Here is a 23293-nt window from a genome sequence, read left to right as displayed (position 1 = left end):
TAAATTCCCCTACACGCTGAGCTCATGTCAAATCTGGTAGCATATACATGTAAATCAAGCAAATTTGATAGCAACACCAAATTACGTACCAAGTTCGGTGGAAAAATAAACATTAAATTTGCATCAGTTACGGAAAGAAACCTAAATATGATTTTGATCATCAACAAAATATATGTTGTCAATGTGACAAGGGTGAAATAAAAAATATGATGGGTGTAAGGAAGATAAAAAAAAGAAAAATGGGAGTGAGCGAATCAAGCGAGTTTTGAATTAAATATTGACAATGCACGGTATAAAGAAATTCAGTGGTGTCACTTATATATCATTTGAACAGCAAGTAATGTCCATTTCATTTTTTATTTCAGGGAAGGGGAGGTGAGATTGATATTTTTAATGATGGGGTAATTATAAATATTACAAATAAAGAGGTTTAGAAAATTTAATTTCTGATATTGTTGAAAGCAATATCTTACTTTTCTTATAGATGATCCATTACAAACATATTATTTGAATAAATAATCGTAAGGTTCAACAAATTATAAAGATCTAAATTTCTACAAATTGTTAGTAATTTCTACCTTCACACCCCATTGCTTCTTTATTTCTGTTTGCTCTTTTATCTTTCAATTTCCTGTATTTATGATCTGTCAAGGATTATATAGCCTATACATTTCTTCAATCTTAAATCTCATCTTTACCCTTTATTTCTAAATATGCAAAATAGGCTTCAGCTACAAGTTAATTTAATTATTCTAAACTATTTTTTTTTCTTAATACTGTTGATAAGTGGAAGTAACGATGCCAGTGCTTGTGCTGGTGGTCATGGTGGCGGAGGTGTGCTGTTTTTCCCCTTGGTTTCTTGTTATCATTCTCGACATTATCCATGCTATCTTTACCATCATCACTATCATCATCATTTAGATTACAGTCAATTTGACGCATATTGTCAATGCTAAATGTCTTAAAGTCGAAACAAATATTTGAATAAAAATAATGTATTTCAATGGCAATAAGTCAATGGAAGGTGTTGGGGAAAGAGACAGGGGAATTTTAATCTTGATCTCAACGGAATGAAAAGCTGTTGTTCGTATGGGAACCTTTGAAAGTATTCAATTGTCAAATCAAAAGACGCGCGCGTGCCCCGATTTCTATGAACATCCTGTGCTAAATTGCTCTCCTCGATAATAGGTCAGGAGGGAGCGCGGATTAGACATTCATCATGAAAGAGAGTCTGGGCATCTATTGTTCATGACTTGGTGGCATGGACAATAAAATGTAGTCGCTGTCAGGCAGGTGGCTACTTTGGTCAAAGATTATTCTTTTTAACCAACAATTAGTCAGCCAAAATGAATTTTGAGATTTTCATTGAGTTATAAAGAGCACATTTTAAGCTTTAAAATAATTAATAACTTGTCAAAATTGATTGACAATAACCCTCACAAGTACTTGATGAGCTTCATAAAACAAAGTTTGAAGGTCAGGGTTCACTCAAGCATGAGATGTACACATTCTGCAATATCAGTGAAACTTTCAAGCAGTTCTCAAAAAGTGGTGCAAAAGAAACTCTTATATCCTCATTTTCATTCAACTCGGCAACTTCAAATCTTGACCGTATGAAGAGCAAAAATTAATATTTTAGATGAGCTAATTTTTAAATATTTGCTCTTTGAAGACCAAATATTAATACTATTGTCTATTTACAGAGAACCTTCCTAGCATCTCATTGTTGGTTTGGGGTGACTGGTCAGATATGAAATCACGCGTTCAAATCAACTAAACTACAATTATAAATATTTGTGTTACAAAACCCATTTCCAAGATTTATCCTTGCTATTATGGTTGATTATTGACTAAATATTGTCAAAGTGTTTTTGTATTAATTGATCATATCACTTTTGTGTCATTTCAGCTTTAGCAGTTATAACAAGGAAGAGCATGCTAGAAGAGGGACAAAGGGATTTTGACCTACTGGTTATATTGCCAAACGCAAAGGACCTATCGACCTTGCAAAACAGAGGCTACAGAGATAGTGAAGTCTATGGAAGACTGTATTTGAATTAAGAATGTAAGTCAAGAGCATGTATTTTATATGGTCTGGGACCCGTAACACAAAGCTTAGCAATGATAGTAAAACATTTTCCACGATTGATTCCATTGAATACAATGTGCAATCAATCGTTAGAATCAAGCGTGAGATCAATATCTAACCTTTGTATTGCGGGACCCTGCTGACAATATATACAGCCAGCAGGCTTGCGATGTGAAAATATGTCTCTGAAATAAATGCTTTTAAATATTTTGCTAATTCAAATTATGTTTTGAATACCGAACTTTTTGTGAATTGTCTTAGGATGGTTCATCTACCTATTTTCCTAGAGACACAACAAATGATTTTTTTTTTAAAGACAAGTTTTGTTTAATCTGTGCTTTAATAGTCGGTATGCTGGTTTGTGAAAAAATTTGCTTGCACAATTCACACAGAGCACTTGGTTAGATAAGAACCTAAGACTAAATATGGTAAATATCTTGGTTTATTGGTGAAGCAATAGATATCCAGTTGGAGACCCTTGGTTCAATTCAGGGTGAAGGCATTTTTTTTATTCATTTGCCCTTTACCCATACCATCTATCATTACAAATAAAAAATTGTATTATTCCCAGTAATGCAGTAAACATCCCTTACCTTTTCTCATTTTGTGTGTATTGGTATGGGGACAAGACATTTGCAATAAACTTCTTAAAATTCCGAGGACAGTATTCTAAAAATTGTATTTTCAATAAAGACAAATTTTCTTGTGTATCTTTACTGTTACAATAAAATTTATATACTGTGAAATCTTTTAAAACCATTCTTGTAACATTTCTTGTAACTTTCACTGAGGGCGCATGATGTCATAGCTAAAGTATGCGCAAAGCATAAATTTCTCTTTGCGCAAGATAACATATCGAGATAAAAGGTATTCTGAAAATTCTCTTATTGTTTTTAGTGTTAACTTCTTTGGCAAATACAATAAAATTTACAAGAGGTAGGGAGTTATTGTAACTGATTGCATGCAATATTTATCGGTCAATGATTAATGATTTCTTGCTGGATCCCGCAAGAACGTCTTGTTTTTCAAAGCAGACATTACAGAAACGGATTGGCAGACTTTTCAGCAATTTAAAGATCTCATTCTAGATTATTAATCTCTTTCAAAGAATATATGACTAGGAGAACAACCACTGTATTTTTACCACTGTAGCGCCAGAATGTGAGCATCAGGGACGCAAGGATAATTTTGTCATAAAAATTGTATAAATATTTAAATAATAATGTCAATTCATATGATTTTAAGTATCTGTAGGTGAGCTAGCTTTAAAAGATTGCTTCATTTGAATTCCAAACATTGGTTAAAAAAAAGATATACTCGAATCGAGATTATCAAAGAAAATCAACAAATCATATAGATATAAAGTTGGAGGACAAGTGATGTGTGTACAACCAAATTAAGAAGTAAAATCATAGAGTTTCTTGTATATAATTCACTTTAATGACCAACCCTCTACATTCATTGTTTACCAGGTGTCTCTGACAGGTGATCATCAATGCCCCCTTACACGCAAGTGTGGCCATATCCTGTTGTCCCTCGGTAGACAGCCATAGCAACTATACCAGCCAACCAATCAGCTTCTCTGCATTCTCATCACCCGCCCATAGTCCAGTGCCCCGCCCACCCAGCAGACAGCTGTCTGTTGATCCCCAGGTCTGGCTAAAGATCTATAACTTCAGGTGGTAAGTATTAAACTACATCCTATTTTAGGAGAGTGTTTCATGAAAGCTTTTGTCTTTGATTTTCACTGTCTTTAATTTGCATTTAGCCAATCAAATGCATAAATGTCCTGTAGCTTTAACGCGTGTCAGTGAAAATTTTTGTTTCCTTAAATCTCATTGTTTACAGGTGTCTCTGATGGGAGATCATCGATGCCTTCACACCCAGGGGGTAATGCCTCTCCTGTGCTGCCTCTGTGTAAACTTAGCCACTATATCAACCAATCAGCTTTTCTGCATCCTCATCGCCTGCCAATAGTCCAGTGTCCCGCCCACCCAGCAGACGGCTATCTATCGTTCCGTAGGTCAGGCTGAAGACTAATAAACCTCAAATGGTAAGTAAAACAACGTCATATTTCAGGGGAGATTTTCATGAAAGGTTTTTGTCAGTGTATTTCACTGACTTTTATTTTATGTCAGCCAATCAGATGGCCGGGGGGGGGGCCACTTACATTGACAGGTGGATACCATGCACGACCAAAAAACACGTAAAAAGGATGTCTATTTCAGTGCATATTACGTATGTAACGTGAAAAGGGTGTCAAAATCACAAAAAATATTGAAAAAAGAGTATCTATTTTGCTTGGAAAAATATACGTGTTTAGGGTCAAATATGCGGGGATGATAAAACAAAATAAAAATGTTTTATAAAGGATGTCCTTTTGCCCCAACACTACGTGTTTAGAGTTCGATTTGCGCGAGGTGTGACCGTACTAAACCAAAATAATGGTGTGTAAAGGTAAAACCGACAACTGACGGACCCGTGACACATCAATAAAATATCGCTGTACTTGTTTAGGGGTTCATTTCAGGAAATACTTGCCAAGAGTATCGTTTTGTTTCCAATACTTGTTAAGGGGTGCATTTTCAGAATATGGAAAATACATCACTGTTATCACTGTACTGGTTTAGGGGCTCAATTTTGGGAATACTTGCCAATAGTATTTGTTTCCAATACTTGTTAAGGGTAGGGTTTCACACGCCAATACTTGTTAAGGGGTGCATTCTCAGAATATAGAAAATACGTGTTTAGGCGGCTCTTCAAGACCCCATGGTCGCGCATGGTATCCACTTGTTAATGGAAGTGGCCCCTCCGGGATCAGATGCAAGGATTGATGTAGCTTATAACATCTGTCAGTGAAAATTACTGACCAACCCTAAAATAATTTCTCTTTTGACATGCATGTGAGGATGAAGGTGGGAGTTGTTACAGGGATTTTGTTTCAAATTTATTGTGAATTTCCTTTTTTAAGTTAAATACAAATTTAAATTCAATATTTAATATAATAGGTTAATATTCCAAGAGGAGGAACAGGAACAATAGGAACCCATATTTCAAGGTTGAGGTCTACTCTAGGGTGGTCGATTGATGTCTTTTCTGTAATGTTATATCCGGAGAAAACCTAGCTCAAATCAGATATGTTATATTGTTCAAGTACATGTGTGATGTTGAATACTGAAGTCAGTGTTTGGGGCAAAGCAAACTCTGGTCACAACAGAGAGGTATCGCTACAGTGTTCTTGGGTATGGCATGTTCCTGCCAAAAGTAAAATGAATTCCTTGGCTACATATTTTTGGCCATGAAACATCTTTTCTTGAGAGGTTTCCCACTCTTCTGATTGGAACCCTATAAAACAGCCAAGTGGTTGGTTGTGGGTCTAAATTTTGCACTTGCTTACATTGACCATTATATGTGACCAGCCCCCCAAAACTGACAATTAGTCGTTCAAAACAAATTTTTAGATTTAATTTAATTGATCTTTAACAAGCACATCCTAAGAGTTGAAATGATATAAAACTTGTCAAAATTGATTAACAATAACCCTCACAAGTACTTGATTGAATGCATAAGAAATTCTGCAAGAGCTTCATAAAACAAAGTTTGAAGGTCAGGGTTCACTCAAGCATGAAATGTGCACGTTCTGCAATATCAGTGAAACTTTCAAGCAGTTCTCAAAAAGTGGTGCAAAAGAAACTCTTATATCCTCATTTTCATTCAACTCGGCAACTTCAAATCTTGACCGTATGAAGATCAAAAATTAATATTTTAGATAAGCTAATTTTCAAATTTATGCTTTATGAAGACCAAACATTAATACTATTTTGGCTATTTACAGAGAACCTTCCTAGCAACTCATTGTTGGTTTGGGGTGACTGGTCAGATATGAAATCACGCATTCAAATCAACTAAACTACAATTATAAATATTTGTGTTACAAAACCCATTTTCAAGATTTATCCTTGCTATTATGGTTGATTATTGACTAAATATTGTCAAAGTGTTTTTGTATTAATTGATCATTTCACTTTTGTGTCATTTCAGCTTTAGCAGTTATAACAAGGGAGAGCATGTACAAGAGGGACAAAGGGATTTTGACCTACTGGTTATATTGCCAAACGCAAAGGACCTATCGACCTTGCAAAACAGAGGCTACAGAGATAGTGAAGTCTATGGAAGACTGTATTTGAATTAAGAATGTAAGTCAAGAGCATGTATTTTATATGATCTGGGACCCGTAACACAAAGCTTAGCAATGATAGTAAAACATTTTCCACGATTGATTCCATTGAATACAATGTGCAATCAATCGTTAAAATCAAGCGTGAGATCAATATCTAACCTTTGTATTGCGGGACCCTGCTGACAATATATACAGCCAGCAGGCTTGCAATGTGAAAATATGTCTCTGAAATAAATGCTTTTAAATATTTTGCTAATTCAAATTATGTTTTGAATACCGAACTTTTTGTGAATTGTCTTAGGATCGTTCATCTGCCTATTTTCCTAGAGACACAACAAATGATTTTTTTTTTTAAGACAAGTTTTGTTTAATCTGTGCTTTAATAGTCGGTATGCTGGTTTGTGAAAAAATTTGCTTGCACAATTCACACAGAGCACTTGGTTAGATAAGAACCTAAGACTAAATATAGTAAATATCTTGGTTTATTGGTGAAGCAATAGATATCCAGTTGGAGACCCTTGGTTCAATTCAGGGTGAAGGCATTTTTTTTATTCATTTGCCCTTTACCCATACCATCTATCATTACAAATAAAAATTTGTATTATTCCAAGTAATGCAGTAAACATCCCTTACCTTTCCTCATTTTGTGTGTATTGGTATGGGGACAAGACATTTGCAATAAACTTCTTAACATTCCGAGGACAGTATTCTGAAAATTGTATTTTCAATAAAGACAAATTTTCTTGTGTATCTTCACTGTTACAATAAAATTTATATACTGTGAAATCTTTTAAAACCATTCTTGTAACATTTCTTGTAACTTTCACTGAGGGCGCATGATGTCATAGCTAAAGTATGCGCAAAGCATAAATTTCTCTTTGCGCAAGATAACATATCGAGATAAAAGGTATTCTGAAAATTCTCTTATTGTTTTTAGTGTTAACTTCTTTGGCAAATACAATAAAATTTACAAGAGGTAGGGAGTTATTGTAACTGATTGCATGTAATATTTATCGGTCAATGATTAATGATTTCTTACTGGATCCCGCAAGAATTATATCTTGTTTTCCAAAAGCAGACATTACAGAAACGGATTGGCAGACTTTTCAGCAATTTAAAGATCTCATTCTAGATTATTAATCTCTTTCAAAGAATATATGACTAGGAGAGCAACCACTGTATTTTTATCACTGTAGCGCCCGAACGTACGCATCAGGGACGCAAGGATAATTTTGTCATAAAAATTGTATAAATATTTAAATAATAATGTCAATTCATATGATTTTAAGTATCTGTAGGTGAGCTAGCTTTAAAAGATTGCTTCATTTGAATTCCAAACATTGGTTAAAAAAAAGATATACTCGAATCGAGATTATCAAAGAAAATCAACAAATCATATAGATATAAAGTTGGAGGACAAGTGATGTGTGTACAACCAAATTAAGAAGTAAAATCATAGAGTTTCTTGTATATAATTCACTTTAATGACCAACCCTCTACATTCATTGTTTACCAGGTGTCTCTGACAGGTGATCATCAATGCCCCCTTACCCGCAGGTGTGGCCCCTCCCCTGTTGTCCCTCGGTAGACAGCCATAGCAACTATACCAGCCAACCAATCAGCTTCTCTGCATTCTCATCACCCGCCCATAGTCCAGTGCCCCGCCCACCCAGCAGACAGCTGTCTGTTGATCCCCAGGTCTGGCTAAAGATCTATAACTTCAGGTGGTAAGTATTAAACTACATCCTATTTTAGGAGAGTGTTTCATGAAAGCTTTTGTCTTTGATTTTCACTGTCTTTAATTTGCATTTAGCCAATCAAATGCATAAATGTCCTGTAGCTTTAACGCGTGTCAGTGAAAATTTTTGTTTCCTTAAATCTCATTGTTTACAGGTGTCTCTGATGGGAGATCATCGATGCCTTCACACCCAGGGGGTAATGCCTCTCCTGTGCTGCCTCTGTGTAAACTTAGCCACTATATCAACCAATCAGCTTTTCTGCATCCTCATCGCCTGCCAATAGTCCAGTGTCCCGCCCACCCAGCAGACGGCTGTCTATCGTTCCGTAGGTCAGGCTGCAGACTAATAAACCTCAAATGGTAAGTAAAACAACGTCATATTTCAGGGGAGATTTTCATGAAAGGTTTTTGTCAGTGTATTTCACTGACTTTTATTTTATGTCAGCCAATCAGATGGCCGGGGGGGGGGGGCCACTTACATTGACAGGTGGATACCATGCGCGACCAAAAAACATGTAAAAAGGATGTCTATTTCAGGGCATATTACGTACGTAACGTGAAAAGGGTGTCAAAATCACAAAAAATATTGAAAAAAGAGTATCTATTTTGCTCGGAAAAATATACGTGTTTAGGGTCAAATATGCGGGGATGATAAAACAAAATAAAAAATTTTTATAAAGGATGTCCTTTTGCCCCAACACTACGTGTTTAGAGTTCGATTTGCGCGAGGTGTGACCGTACTAAACCAAAATAATGGTGTGTAAAGGTAAAACCGACAACTGACGGACCCGTGACACATCAATAAAATATCGCTGTACTTGTTTAGGGGTTCATTTCAGGAAATACTTGCCAAGAGTATCGTTTTGTTTCCAATACTTGTTAAGGGGTGCATTTTCAGAATATGGAAAATACATCACTGTTATCACTGTACTGGTTTAGGGGCTCAATTTTGGGAATACTTGCCAATAGTATTTGTTTCCAATACTTGTTAAGGGTAGGGTTTCACACGCCAATACTTGTTAAGGGGTGCATTCTCAGAATATAGAAAATACGTGTTTAGGCGGCTCTTCAAGACCCCATGGTCGCGCATGGTATCCACTTGTTAATGGAAGTGGCCCCTCCGGGATCAGATGCAAGGATTGATGTAGCTTATAACATCTGTCAGTGAAAATTACTGACAAACCCTAAAATAATTTCTCTTTTGACATGCATGTGAGGATGAAGGTGGGAGTTGTTACAGGGATTTTGTTTCAAATTTATTGAGAATTTCCTTTTTTAAGTTAAATACAAATTTAAATTCAATATTTAATATAATAGGTTAATATTCCAAGAGGAGGAACAGGAACAATAGGAACCCATATTTCAAGGTTGAGGTCTACTCTAGGGTGGTCGATTGATGTCTTTTCTGTAATGTTATATCCGGAGAAAACCTAGCTCAAATCAGATATGTTATATTGTTCAAGTACATGTGTGATGTTGAATACTGAAGTCAGTGTTTGGGGCAAAGCAAACTCTGGTCACAACAGAGAGGTATCGCTACAGTGTTCTTGGGTATGGCATGTTCCTGCCAAAAGTAAAATGAATTCCTTGGCTACATATTTTTGGCCATGAAACATCTTTTCTTGAGAGGTTTCCCACTCTTCTGATTGGAACCCTATAAAACAGCCAAGTGGTTGGTTGTGGGTCTAAATTTTGCACTTGCTTACATTGACCATTATATGTGACCAGCCCCCCAAAACTGACAATTAGTCGTTCAAAACATATTTTTAGATTTAATTTAATTGATCTTTAACAAGCACATCCTAAGAGTTGAAATGATATAAAACTTGTCAAAATTGATTAACAATAACCCTCACAAGTACTTGATTGAATGCAGAAGAAATTCTGCAAGAGCTTCATAAAACAAAGTTTGAAGGTCAGGGTTCACTCAAGCATGAAATGTGCACGTTCTGCAATATCAGTGAAACTTTCAAGCAGTTCTCAAAAAGTGGTGCAAAAGAAACTCTTATATCCTCATTTTCATTCAACTCGGCAACTTCAAATCTTGACCGTATGAAGATCAAAAATTAATATTTTAGATAAGCTAATTTTCAAATTTATGCTTTATGAAGACCAAACATTAATACTATTTTGGCTATTTACAGAGAACCTTCCTAGCAACTCATTGTTGGTTTGGGGTGACTGGTCAGATATGAAATCACGCATTCAAATCAACTAAACTACAATTATAAATATTTGTGTTACAAAACCCATTTTCAAGATTTATCCTTGCTATTATGGTTGATTATTGACTAAATATTGTCAAAGTGTTTTTGTATTAATTGATCATTTCACTTTTGTGTCATTTCAGCTTTAGCAGTTATAACAAGGGAGAGCATGTACAAGAGGGACAAAGGGATTTTGACCTACTGGTTATATTGCCAAACGCAAAGGACCTATCGACCTTGCAAAACAGAGGCTACAGAGATAGTGAAGTCTATGGAAGACTGTATTTGAATTAAGAATGTAAGTCAAGAGCATGTATTTTATATGATCTGGGACCCGTAACACAAAGCTTAGCAATGATAGTAAAACATTTTCCACGATTGATTCCATTGAATACAATGTGCAATCAATCGTTAAAATCAAGCGTGAGATCAATATCTAACCTTTGTATTGCGGGACCCTGCTGACAATATATACAGCCAGCAGGCTTGCAATGTGAAAATATGTCTCTGAAATAAATGCTTTTAAATATTTTGCTAATTCAAATTATGTTTTGAATACCGAACTTTTTGTGAATTGTCTTAGGATCGTTCATCTGCCTATTTTCCTAGAGACACAACAAATGATTTTTTTTTTTAAGACAAGTTTTGTTTAATCTGTGCTTTAATAGTCGGTATGCTGGTTTGTGAAAAAATTTGCTTGCACAATTCACACAGAGCACTTGGTTAGATAAGAACCTAAGACTAAATATAGTAAATATCTTGGTTTATTGGTGAAGCAATAGATATCCAGTTGGAGACCCTTGGTTCAATTCAGGGTGAAGGCATTTTTTTTATTCATTTGCCCTTTACCCATACCATCTATCATTACAAATAAAAATTTGTATTATTCCAAGTAATGCAGTAAACATCCCTTACCTTTCCTCATTTTGTGTGTATTGGTATGGGGACAAGACATTTGCAATAAACTTCTTAACATTCCGAGGACAGTATTCTGAAAATTGTATTTTCAATAAAGACAAATTTTCTTGTGTATCTTCACTGTTACAATAAAATTTATATACTGTGAAATCTTTTAAAACCATTCTTGTAACATTTCTTGTAACTTTCACTGAGGGCGCATGATGTCATAGCTAAAGTATGCGCAAAGCATAAATTTCTCTTTGCGCAAGATAACATATCGAGATAAAAGGTATTCTGAAAATTCTCTTATTGTTTTTAGTGTTAACTTCTTTGGCAAATACAATAAAATTTACAAGAGGTAGGGAGTTATTGTAACTGATTGCATGTAATATTTATCGGTCAATGATTAATGATTTCTTACTGGATCCCGCAAGAATTATATCTTGTTTTCCAAAAGCAGACATTACAGAAACGGATTGGCAGACTTTTCAGCAATTTAAAGATCTCATTCTAGATTATTAATCTCTTTCAAAGAATATATGACTAGGAGAGCAACCACTGTATTTTTATCACTGTAGCGCCCGAACGTACGCATCAGGGACGCAAGGATAATTTTGTCATAAAAATTGTATAAATATTTAAATAATAATGTCAATTCATATGATTTTAAGTATCTGTAGGTGAGCTAGCTTTAAAAGATTGCTTCATTTGAATTCCAAACATTGGTTAAAAAAAAGATATACTCGAATCGAGATTATCAAAGAAAATCAACAAATCATATAGATATAAAGTTGGAGGACAAGTGATGTGTGTACAACCAAATTAAGAAGTAAAATCATAGAGTTTCTTGTATATAATTCACTTTAATGACCAACCCTCTACATTCATTGTTTACCAGGTGTCTCTGACAGGTGATCATCAATGCCCCCTTACCCGCAGGTGTGGCCCCTCCCCTGTTGTCCCTCGGTAGACAGCCATAGCAACTATACCAGCCAACCAATCAGCTTCTCTGCATTCTCATCACCCGCCCATAGTCCAGTGCCCCGCCCACCCAGCAGACAGCTGTCTGTTGATCCCCAGGTCTGGCTAAAGATCTATAACTTCAGGTGGTAAGTATTAAACTACATCCTATTTTAGGAGAGTGTTTCATGAAAGCTTTTGTCTTTGATTTTCACTGTCTTTAATTTGCATTTAGCCAATCAAATGCATAAATGTCCTGTAGCTTTAACGCGTGTCAGTGAAAATTTTTGTTTCCTTAAATCTCATTGTTTACAGGTGTCTCTGATGGGAGATCATCGATGCCTTCACACCCAGGGGGTAATGCCTCTCCTGTGCTGCCTCTGTGTAAACTTAGCCACTATATCAACCAATCAGCTTTTCTGCATCCTCATCGCCTGCCAATAGTCCAGTGTCCCGCCCACCCAGCAGACGGCTGTCTATCGTTCCGTAGGTCAGGCTGCAGACTAATAAACCTCAAATGGTAAGTAAAACAACGTCATATTTCAGGGGAGATTTTCATGAAAGGTTTTTGTCAGTGTATTTCACTGACTTTTATTTTATGTCAGCCAATCAGATGGCCGGGGGGGGGGGGCCACTTACATTGACAGGTGGATACCATGCGCGACCAAAAAACATGTAAAAAGGATGTCTATTTCAGGGCATATTACGTACGTAACGTGAAAAGGGTGTCAAAATCACAAAAAATATTGAAAAAAGAGTATCTATTTTGCTCGGAAAAATATACGTGTTTAGGGTCAAATATGCGGGGATGATAAAACAAAATAAAAAATTTTTATAAAGGATGTCCTTTTGCCCCAACACTACGTGTTTAGAGTTCGATTTGCGCGAGGTGTGACCGTACTAAACCAAAATAATGGTGTGTAAAGGTAAAACCGACAACTGACGGACCCGTGACACATCAATAAAATATCGCTGTACTTGTTTAGGGGTTCATTTCAGGAAATACTTGCCAAGAGTATCGTTTTGTTTCCAATACTTGTTAAGGGGTGCATTTTCAGAATATGGAAAATACATCACTGTTATCACTGTACTGGTTTAGGGGCTCAATTTTGGGAATACTTGCCAATAGTATTTGTTTCCAATACTTGTTAAGGGTAGGGTTTCACACGCCAATACTTGTTAAGGGGTGCATTCTCAGAATATAGAAAATACGTGTTTAGGCGGCTCTTCAAGACCCCATGGTCGCGCATGGTATCCACTTGTTAATGGAAGTGGCCCCTCCGGGATCAGATGCAAGGATTGATGTAGCTTATAACATCTGTCAGTGAAAATTACTGACAAACCCTAAAATAATTTCTCTTTTGACATGCATGTGAGGATGAAGGTGGGAGTTGTTACAGGGATTTTGTTTCAAATTTATTGAGAATTTCCTTTTTTAAGTTAAATACAAATTTAAATTCAATATTTAATATAATAGGTTAATATTCCAAGAGGAGGAACAGGAACAATAGGAACCCATATTTCAAGGTTGAGGTCTACTCTAGGGTGGTCGATTGATGTCTTTTCTGTAATGTTATATCCGGAGAAAACCTAGCTCAAATCAGATATGTTATATTGTTCAAGTACATGTGTGATGTTGAATACTGAAGTCAGTGTTTGGGGCAAAGCAAACTCTGGTCACAACAGAGAGGTATCGCTACAGTGTTCTTGGGTATGGCATGTTCCTGCCAAAAGTAAAATGAATTCCTTGGCTACATATTTTTGGCCATGAAACATCTTTTCTTGAGAGGTTTCCCACTCTTCTGATTGGAACCCTATAAAACAGCCAAGTGGTTGGTTGTGGGTCTAAATTTTGCACTTGCTTACATTGACCATTATATGTGACCAGCCCCCCAAAACTGACAATTAGTCGTTCAAAACATATTTTTAGATTTAATTTAATTGATCTTTAACAAGCACATCCTAAGAGTTGAAATGATATAAAACTTGTCAAAATTGATTAACAATAACCCTCACAAGTACTTGATTGAATGCAGAAGAAATTCTGCAAGAGCTTCATAAAACAAAGTTTGAAGGTCAGGGTTCACTCAAGCATGAAATGTGCACGTTCTGCAATATCAGTGAAACTTTCAAGCAGTTCTCAAAAAGTGGTGCAAAAGAAACTCTTATATCCTCATTTTCATTCAACTCGGCAACTTCAAATCTTGACCGTATGAAGAGCAAAAATTAATATTTTAGATAAGCTAATTTTCAAATTTATGCTTTTTGAAGACCAAACATTAATACTATTTTGGCTATTTACAGAGAACCTTCCTAGCAACTCATTGTTGGTTTGGGGTGACTGGTCAGATATGAAATCACGCATTCAAATCAACTAAACTACAATTATAAATATTTGTGTTACAAAACCCATTTTCAAGATTTATCCTTGCTATTATGGTTGATTATTGACTAAATATTGTCAAAGTGTTTTTGTATTAATTGATCATTTCACTTTTGTGTCATTTCAGCTTTAGCAGTTATAACAAGGGAGAGCATGTACAAGAGGGACAAAGGGATTTTGACCTACTGGTTATATTGCCAAACGCAAAGGACCTATCGACCTTGCAAAACAGAGGCTACAGAGATAGTGAAGTCTATGGAAGACTGTATTTGAATTAAGAATGTAAGTCAAGAGCATGTATTTTATATGATCTGGGACCCGTAACACAAAGCTTAGCAATGATAGTAAAACATTTTCCACGATTGATTCCATTGAATACAATGTGCAATCAATCGTTGAAATCAAGCGTGAGATCAATATCTAACCTTTGTATTGCGGGACCCTGCTGACAATATATACAGCCAGCAGGCTTGCAATGTGAAAATATGTCTCTGAAATAAATGCTTTTAAATATATTGCTAATTCAAATTATGTTTTGAATACCGAACTTTTTGTGAATTGTCTTAGGATCGTTCATCTGCCTATTTTCCTAGAGACACAACAAATGATTTTTTTTTTAAGACAAGTTTTGTTTAATCTGTGCTTTAATAGTCGGTATGCTGGTTTGTGAAAAAATTTGCTTGCACAATTCACACAGAGCACTTGGTTAGATAAGAACCTAAGACTAAATATAGTAAATATCTTGGTTTATTGGTGAAGCAATAGATATCCAGTTGGAGACCCTTGGTTCAATTCAGGGTGAAGGCATTTTTTTTATTCATTTGCCCTTTACCCATACCATCTATCATTACAAATAAAAATTTGTATTATTCCAAGTAATGCAGTAAACATCCCTTACCTTTCCTCATTTTGTGTGTATTGGTATGGGGACAAGACATTTGCAATAAACTTCTTAACATTCCGAGGACAGTATTCTGAAAATTGTATTTTCAATAAAGACAAATTTTCTTGTGTATCTTCACTGTTACAATAAAATTTATATACTGTGAAATCTTTTAAAACCATTCTTGTAACATTTCTTGTAACTTTCACTGAGGGCGCATGATGTCATAGCTAAAGTATGCGCAAAGCATAAATTTCTCTTTGCGCAAGATAACATATCGAGATAAAAGGTATTCTGAAAATTCTCTTATTGTTTTTAGTGTTAACTTCTTTGGCAAATACAATAAAATTTACAAGAGGTAGGGAGTTATTGTAACTGATTGCATGTAATATTTATCGGTCAATGATTAATGATTTCTTACTGGATCCCGCAAGAATTATATCTTGTTTTCCAAAAGCAGACATTACAGAAACGGATTGGCAGACTTTTCAGCAATTTAAAGATCTCATTCTAGATTATTAATCTCTTTCAAAGAATATATGACTAGGAGAGCAACCACTGTATTTTTATCACTGTAGCGCCCGAACGTACGCATCAGGGACGCAAGGATAATTTTGTCATAAAAATTGTATAAATATTTAAATAATAATGTCAATTCATATGATTTTAAGTATCTGTAGGTGAGCTAGCTTTAAAAGATTGCTTCATTTGAATTCCAAACATTGGTTAAAAAAAAGATATACTCGAATCGAGATTATCAAAGAAAATCAACAAATCATATAGATATAAAGTTGGAGGACAAGTGATGTGTGTACAACCAAATTAAGAAGTAAAATCATAGAGTTTCTTGTATATAATTCACTTTAATGACCAACCCTCTACATTCATTGTTTACCAGGTGTCTCTGACAGGTGATCATCAATGCCCCCTTACCCGCAGGTGTGGCCCCTCCCCTGTTGTCCCTCGGTAGACAGCCATAGCAACTATACCAGCCAACCAATCAGCTTCTCTGCATTCTCATCACCCGCCCATAGTCCAGTGCCCCGCCCACCCAGCAGACAGCTGTCTGTTGATCCCCAGGTCTGGCTAAAGATCTATAACTTCAGGTGGTAAGTATTAAACTACATCCTATTTTAGGAGAGTGTTTCATGAAAGCTTTTGTCTTTGATTTTCACTGTCTTTAATTTGCATTTAGCCAATCAAATGCATAAATGTCCTGTAGCTTTAACGCGTGTCAGTGAAAATTTTTGTTTCCTTAAATCTCATTGTTTACAGGTGTCTCTGATGGGAGATCATCGATGCCTTCACACCCAGGGGGTAATGCCTCTCCTGTGCTGCCTCTGTGTAAACTTAGCCACTATATCAACCAATCAGCTTTTCTGCATCCTCATCGCCTGCCAATAGTCCAGTGTCCCGCCCACCCAGCAGACGGCTGTCTATCGTTCCGTAGGTCAGGCTGCAGACTAATAAACCTCAAATGGTAAGTAAAACAACGTCATATTTCAGGGGAGATTTTCATGAAAGGTTTTTGTCAGTGTATTTCACTGACTTTTATTTTATGTCAGCCAATCAGATGGCCGGGGGGGGGGGGCCACTTACATTGACAGGTGGATACCATGCGCGACCAAAAAACATGTAAAAAGGATGTCTATTTCAGGGCATATTACGTACGTAACGTGAAAAGGGTGTCAAAATCACAAAAAATATTGAAAAAAGAGTATCTATTTTGCTCGGAAAAATATACGTGTTTAGGGTCAAATATGCGGGGATGATAAAACAAAATAAAAAATTTTTATAAAGGATGTCCTTTTGCCCCAACACTACGTGTTTAGAGTTCGATTTGCGCGAGGTGTGACCGTACTAAACCAAAATAATGGTGTGTAAAGGTAAAACCGACAACTGACGGACCCGTGACACATCAATAAAATATCGCTGTACTTGTTTAGGGGTTCATTTCAGGAAATACTTGCCAAGAGTATCGTTTTGTTTCCAATACTTGTTAAGGGGTGCATTTTCAGAATATGGAAAATACATCACTGTTATCACTGTACTGGTTTAGGGGCTCAATTTTGGGAATACTTGCCAATAGTATTTGTTTCCAATACTTGTTAAGGGTAGGGTTTCACACGCCAATACTTGTTAAGGGGTGCATTCTCAGAATATAGAAAATACGTGTTTAGGCGGCTCTTCAAGACCCCATGGTCGCGCATGGTATCCACTTGTTAATGGAAGTGGCCCCTCCGGGATCAGATGCAAGGATTGATGTAGCTTATAACATCTGTCAGTGAAAATTACTGACAAACCCTAAAATAATTTCTCTTTTGACATGCATGTGAGGATGAAGGTGGGAGTTGTTACAGGGATTTTGTTTCAAATTTATTGAGAATTTCCTTTTTTAAGTTAAATACAAATTTAAATTCAATATTTAATATAATAGGTTAATATTCCAAGAGGAGGAACAGGAACAATAGGAACCCATATTTCAAGGTTGAGGTCTACTCTAGGGTGGTCGATTGATGTCTTTTCTGTAATGTTATATCCGGAGAAAACCTAGCTCAAATCAGATATGTTATATTGTTCAAGTACATGTGTGATGTTGAATACTGAAGTCAGTGTTTGGGGCAAAGCAAACTCTGGTCACAACAGAGAGGTATCGCTACAGTGTTCTTGGGTATGGCATGTTCCTGCCAAAAGTAAAATGAATTCCTTGGCTACATATTTTTGGCCATGAAACATCTTTTCTTGAGAGGTTTCCCACTCTTCTGATTGGAACCCTATAAAACAGCCAAGTGGTTGGTTGTGGGTCTAAATTTTGCACTTGCTTACATTGACCATTATATGTGACCAGCCCCCCAAAACTGACAATTAGTCGTTCAAAACATATTTTTAGATTTAATTTAATTGATCTTTAACAAGCACATCCTAAGAGTTGAAATGATATAAAACTTGTCAAAATTGATTAACAATAACCCTCACAAGTACTTGATTGAATGCAGAAGAAATTCTGCAAGAGCTTCATAAAACAAAGTTTGAAGGTCAGGGTTCACTCAAGCATGAAATGTGCACGTTCTGCAATATCAGTGAAACTTTCAAGCAGTTCTCAAAAAGTGGTGCAAAAGAAACTCTTATATCCTCATTTTCATTCAACTCGGCAACTTCAAATCTTGACCGTATGAAGAGCAAAAATTAATATTTTAGATAAGCTAATTTTCAAATTTATGCTTTTTGAAGACCAAACATTAATACTATTTTGGCTATTTACAGAGAACCTTCCTAGCAACTCATTGTTGGTTTGGGGTGACTGGTCAGATATGAAATCACGCATTCAAATCAACTAAACTACAATTATAAATATTTGTGTTACAAAACCCATTTTCAAGATTTATCCTTGCTATTATGGTTGATTATTGACTAAATATTGTCAAAGTGTTTTTGTATTAATTGATCATTTCACTTTTGTGTCATTTCAGCTTTAGCAGTTATAACAAGGGAGAGCATGTACAAGAGGGACAAAGGGATTTTGACCTACTGGTTATATTGCCAAACGCAAAGGACCTATCGACCTTGCAAAACAGAGGCTACAGAGATAGTGAAGTCTATGGAAGACTGTATTTGAATTAAGAATGTAAGTCAAGAGCATGTATTTTATATGATCTGGGACCCGTAACACAAAGCTTAGCAATGATAGTAAAACATTTTCCACGATTGATTCCATTGAATACAATGTGCAATCAATCGTTGAAATCAAGCGTGAGATCAATATCTAACCTTTGTATTGCGGGACCCTGCTGACAATATATACAGCCAGCAGGCTTGCAATGTGAAAATATGTCTCTGAAATAAATGCTTTTAAATATATTGCTAATTCAAATTATGTTTTGAATACCGAACTTTTTGTGAATTGTCTTAGGATCGTTCATCTGCCTATTTTCCTAGAGACACAACAAATGATTTTTTTTTTAAGACAAGTTTTGTTTAATCTGTGCTTTAATAGTCGGTATGCTGGTTTGTGAAAAAATTTGCTTGCACAATTCACACCGAGCACTTGGTTAGATAAGAACCTAAGACTAAATATAGTAAATATCTTGGTTTATTGGTGAAGCAATAGATATCCAGTTGGAGACCCTTGGTTCAATTCAGGGTGAAGGCATTTTTTTTATTCATTTGCCCTTTACCCATACCATCTATCATTACAAATAAAAATTTGTATTATTCCAAGTAATGCAGTAAACATCCCTTACCTTTCCTCATTTTGTGTGTATTGGTATGGGGACAAGACATTTGCAATAAACTTCTTAACATTCCGAGGACAGTATTCTGAAAATTGTATTTTCAATAAAGACAAATTTTCTTGTGTATCTTCACTGTTACAATAAAATTTATATACTGTGAAATCTTTTAAAACCATTCTTGTAACATTTCTTGTAACTTTCACTGAGGGCGCATGATGTCATAGCTAAAGTATGCGCAAAGCATAAATTTCTCTTTGCGCAAGATAACATATCGAGATAAAAGGTATTCTGAAAATTCTCTTATTGTTTTTAGTGTTAACTTCTTTGGCAAATACAATAAAATTTACAAGAGGTAGGGAGTTATTGTAACTGATTGCATGTAATATTTATCGGTCAATGATTAATGATTTCTTACTGGATCCCGCAAGAATTATATCTTGTTTTCCAAAAGCAGACATTACAGAAACGGATTGGCAGACTTTTCAGCAATTTAAAGATCTCATTCTAGATTATTAATCTCTTTCAAAGAATATATGACTAGGAGAGCAACCACTGTATTTTTATCACTGTAGCGCCCGAACGTACGCATCAGGGACGCAAGGATAATTTTGTCATAAAAATTGTATAAATATTTAAATAATAATGTCAATTCATATGATTTTAAGTATCTGTAGGTGAGCTAGCTTTAAAAGATTGCTTCATTTGAATTCCAAACATTGGTTAAAAAAAAGATATACTCGAATCGAGATTATCAAAGAAAATCAACAAATCATATAGATATAAAGTTGGAGGACAAGTGATGTGTGTACAACCAAATTAAGAAGTAAAATCATAGAGTTTCTTGTATATAATTCACTTTAATGACCAACCCTCTACATTCATTGTTTACCAGGTGTCTCTGACAGGTGATCATCAATGCCCCCTTACCCGCAGGTGTGGCCCCTCCCCTGTTGTCCCTCGGTAGACAGCCATAGCAACTATACCAGCCAACCAATCAGCTTCTCTGCATTCTCATCACCCGCCCATAGTCCAGTGCCCCGCCCACCCAGCAGACAGCTGTCTGTTGATCCCCAGGTCTGGCTAAAGATCTATAACTTCAGGTGGTAAGTATTAAACTACATCCTATTTTAGGAGAGTGTTTCATGAAAGCTTTTGTCTTTGATTTTCACTGTCTTTAATTTGCATTTAGCCAATCAAATGCATAAATGTCCTGTAGCTTTAACGCGTGTCAGTGAAAATTTTTGTTTCCTTAAATCTCATTGTTTACAGGTGTCTCTGATGGGAGATCATCGATGCCTTCACACCCAGGGGGTAATGCCTCTCCTGTGCTGCCTCTGTGTAAACTTAGCCACTATATCAACCAATCAGCTTTTCTGCATCCTCATCGCCTGCCAATAGTCCAGTGTCCCGCCCACCCAGCAGACGGCTGTCTATCGTTCCGTAGGTCAGGCTGCAGACTAATAAACCTCAAATGGTAAGTAAAACAACGTCATATTTCAGGGGAGATTTTCATGAAAGGTTTTTGTCAGTGTATTTCACTGACTTTTATTTTATGTCAGCCAATCAGATGGCCGGGGGGGGGGGGCCACTTACATTGACAGGTGGATACCATGCGCGACCAAAAAACATGTAAAAAGGATGTCTATTTCAGGGCATATTACGTACGTAACGTGAAAAGGGTGTCAAAATCACAAAAAATATTGAAAAAAGAGTATCTATTTTGCTCGGAAAAATATACGTGTTTAGGGTCAAATATGCGGGGATGATAAAACAAAATAAAAAATTTTTATAAAGGATGTCCTTTTGCCCCAACACTACGTGTTTAGAGTTCGATTTGCGCGAGGTGTGACCGTACTAAACCAAAATAATGGTGTGTAAAGGTAAAACCGACAACTGACGGACCCGTGACACATCAATAAAATATCGCTGTACTTGTTTAGGGGTTCATTTCAGGAAATACTTGCCAAGAGTATCGTTTTGTTTCCAATACTTGTTAAGGGGTGCATTTTCAGAATATGGAAAATACATCACTGTTATCACTGTACTGGTTTAGGGGCTCAATTTTGGGAATACTTGCCAATAGTATTTGTTTCCAATACTTGTTAAGGGTAGGGTTTCACACGCCAATACTTGTTAAGGGGTGCATTCTCAGAATATAGAAAATACGTGTTTAGGCGGCTCTTCAAGACCCCATGGTCGCGCATGGTATCCACTTGTTAATGGAAGTGGCCCCTCCGGGATCAGATGCAAGGATTGATGTAGCTTATAACATCTGTCAGTGAAAATTACTGACAAACCCTAAAATAATTTCTCTTTTGACATGCATGTGAGGATGAAGGTGGGAGTTGTTACAGGGATTTTGTTTCAAATTTATTGAGAATTTCCTTTTTTAAGTTAAATACAAATTTAAATTCAATATTTAATATAATAGGTTAATATTCCAAGAGGAGGAACAGGAACAATAGGAACCCATATTTCAAGGTTGAGGTCTACTCTAGGGTGGTCGATTGATGTCTTTTCTGTAATGTTATATCCGGAGAAAACCTAGCTCAAATCAGATATGTTATATTGTTCAAGTACATGTGTGATGTTGAATACTGAAGTCAGTGTTTGGGGCAAAGCAAACTCTGGTCACAACAGAGAGGTATCGCTACAGTGTTCTTGGGTATGGCATGTTCCTGCCAAAAGTAAAATGAATTCCTTGGCTACATATTTTTGGCCATGAAACATCTTTTCTTGAGAGGTTTCCCACTCTTCTGATTGGAACCCTATAAAACAGCCAAGTGGTTGGTTGTGGGTCTAAATTTTGCACTTGCTTACATTGACCATTATATGTGACCAGCCCCCCAAAACTGACAATTAGTCGTTCAAAACAAATTTTTAGATTTAATTTAATTGATCTTTAACAAGCACATCCTAAGAGTTGAAATGATATAAAACTTGTCAAAATTGATTAACAATAACCCTCACAAGTACTTGATTGAATGCAGAAGAAATTCTGCAAGAGCTTCATAAAACAAAGTTTGAAGGTCAGGGTTCACTCAAGCATGAAATGTGCACGTTCTGCAATATCAGTGAAACTTTCAAGCAGTTCTCAAAAAGTGGTGCAAAAGAAACTCTTATATCCTCATTTTCATTCAACTTGGCAACTTCAAATCTTGACCGTATGAAGAGCAAAAATTAATATTTTAGATAAGCTAATTGTCAAATTTATGCTTTTTGAAGACCAAACATTAATACTATTTTGGCTATTTACAGAGAACCTTCCTAGCAACTCATTGTTGGTTTGGGGTGACTGGTCAGATATGAAATCACGCATTCAAATCAACTAAACTACAATTATAAATATTTGTGTTACAAAACCCATTTTCAAGATTTATCCTTGCTATTATGGTTGATTATTGACTAAATATTGTCAAAGTGTTTTTGTATTAATTGATCATTTCACTTTTGTGTCATTTCAGCTTTAGCAGTTATAACAAGGGAGAGCATGTACAAGAGGGACAAAGGGATTTTGACCTACTGGTTATATTGCCAAACGCAAAGGACCTATCGACCTTGCAAAACAGAGGCTACAGAGATAGTGAAGTCTATGGAAGACTGTATTTGAATTAAGAATGTAAGTCAAGAGCATGTATTTTATATGATCTGGGACCCGTAACACAAAGCTTAGCAATGATAGTAAAACATTTTCCACGATTGATTCCATTGAATACAATGT

The 23293-nt window shown here is 35.9% G+C and overlaps 1 long non-coding RNA gene across 3 annotated transcripts in view; it reads left to right on the top strand.

The window, feature by feature from the left end:
* Positions 1-23293, top strand: part of LOC129259493 (uncharacterized) — a 45298-nt gene that overhangs the window by 9269 nt on the left and 12736 nt on the right. For all 3 annotated transcript variants that reach the window (XR_010293340.1, XR_010293339.1, XR_008584355.2), the window contains exons 5-20: positions 1910-2065; positions 3562-3771; positions 3938-4142; positions 6131-6285; positions 7786-7996; positions 8163-8367; positions 10358-10512; positions 12013-12223; positions 12390-12594; positions 14585-14739; positions 16239-16449; positions 16616-16820; positions 18811-18965; positions 20465-20675; positions 20842-21046; positions 23037-23191. This is a non-coding gene — a long non-coding RNA (uncharacterized LOC129259493). The remainder of the gene's footprint in view (positions 1-1909; positions 2066-3561; positions 3772-3937; positions 4143-6130; positions 6286-7785; positions 7997-8162; positions 8368-10357; positions 10513-12012; positions 12224-12389; positions 12595-14584; positions 14740-16238; positions 16450-16615; positions 16821-18810; positions 18966-20464; positions 20676-20841; positions 21047-23036; positions 23192-23293) is intronic.

The sequence above is a fragment of the Lytechinus pictus genome, chromosome 1 (genome assembly GCF_037042905.1).
Source record: "Lytechinus pictus isolate F3 Inbred chromosome 1, Lp3.0, whole genome shotgun sequence".
In the NCBI taxonomy this organism is placed as follows: Eukaryota; Metazoa; Echinodermata; class Echinoidea; order Temnopleuroida; family Toxopneustidae; genus Lytechinus; species Lytechinus pictus.
This window is presented reverse-complemented; position numbering and strand designations above follow the sequence as displayed.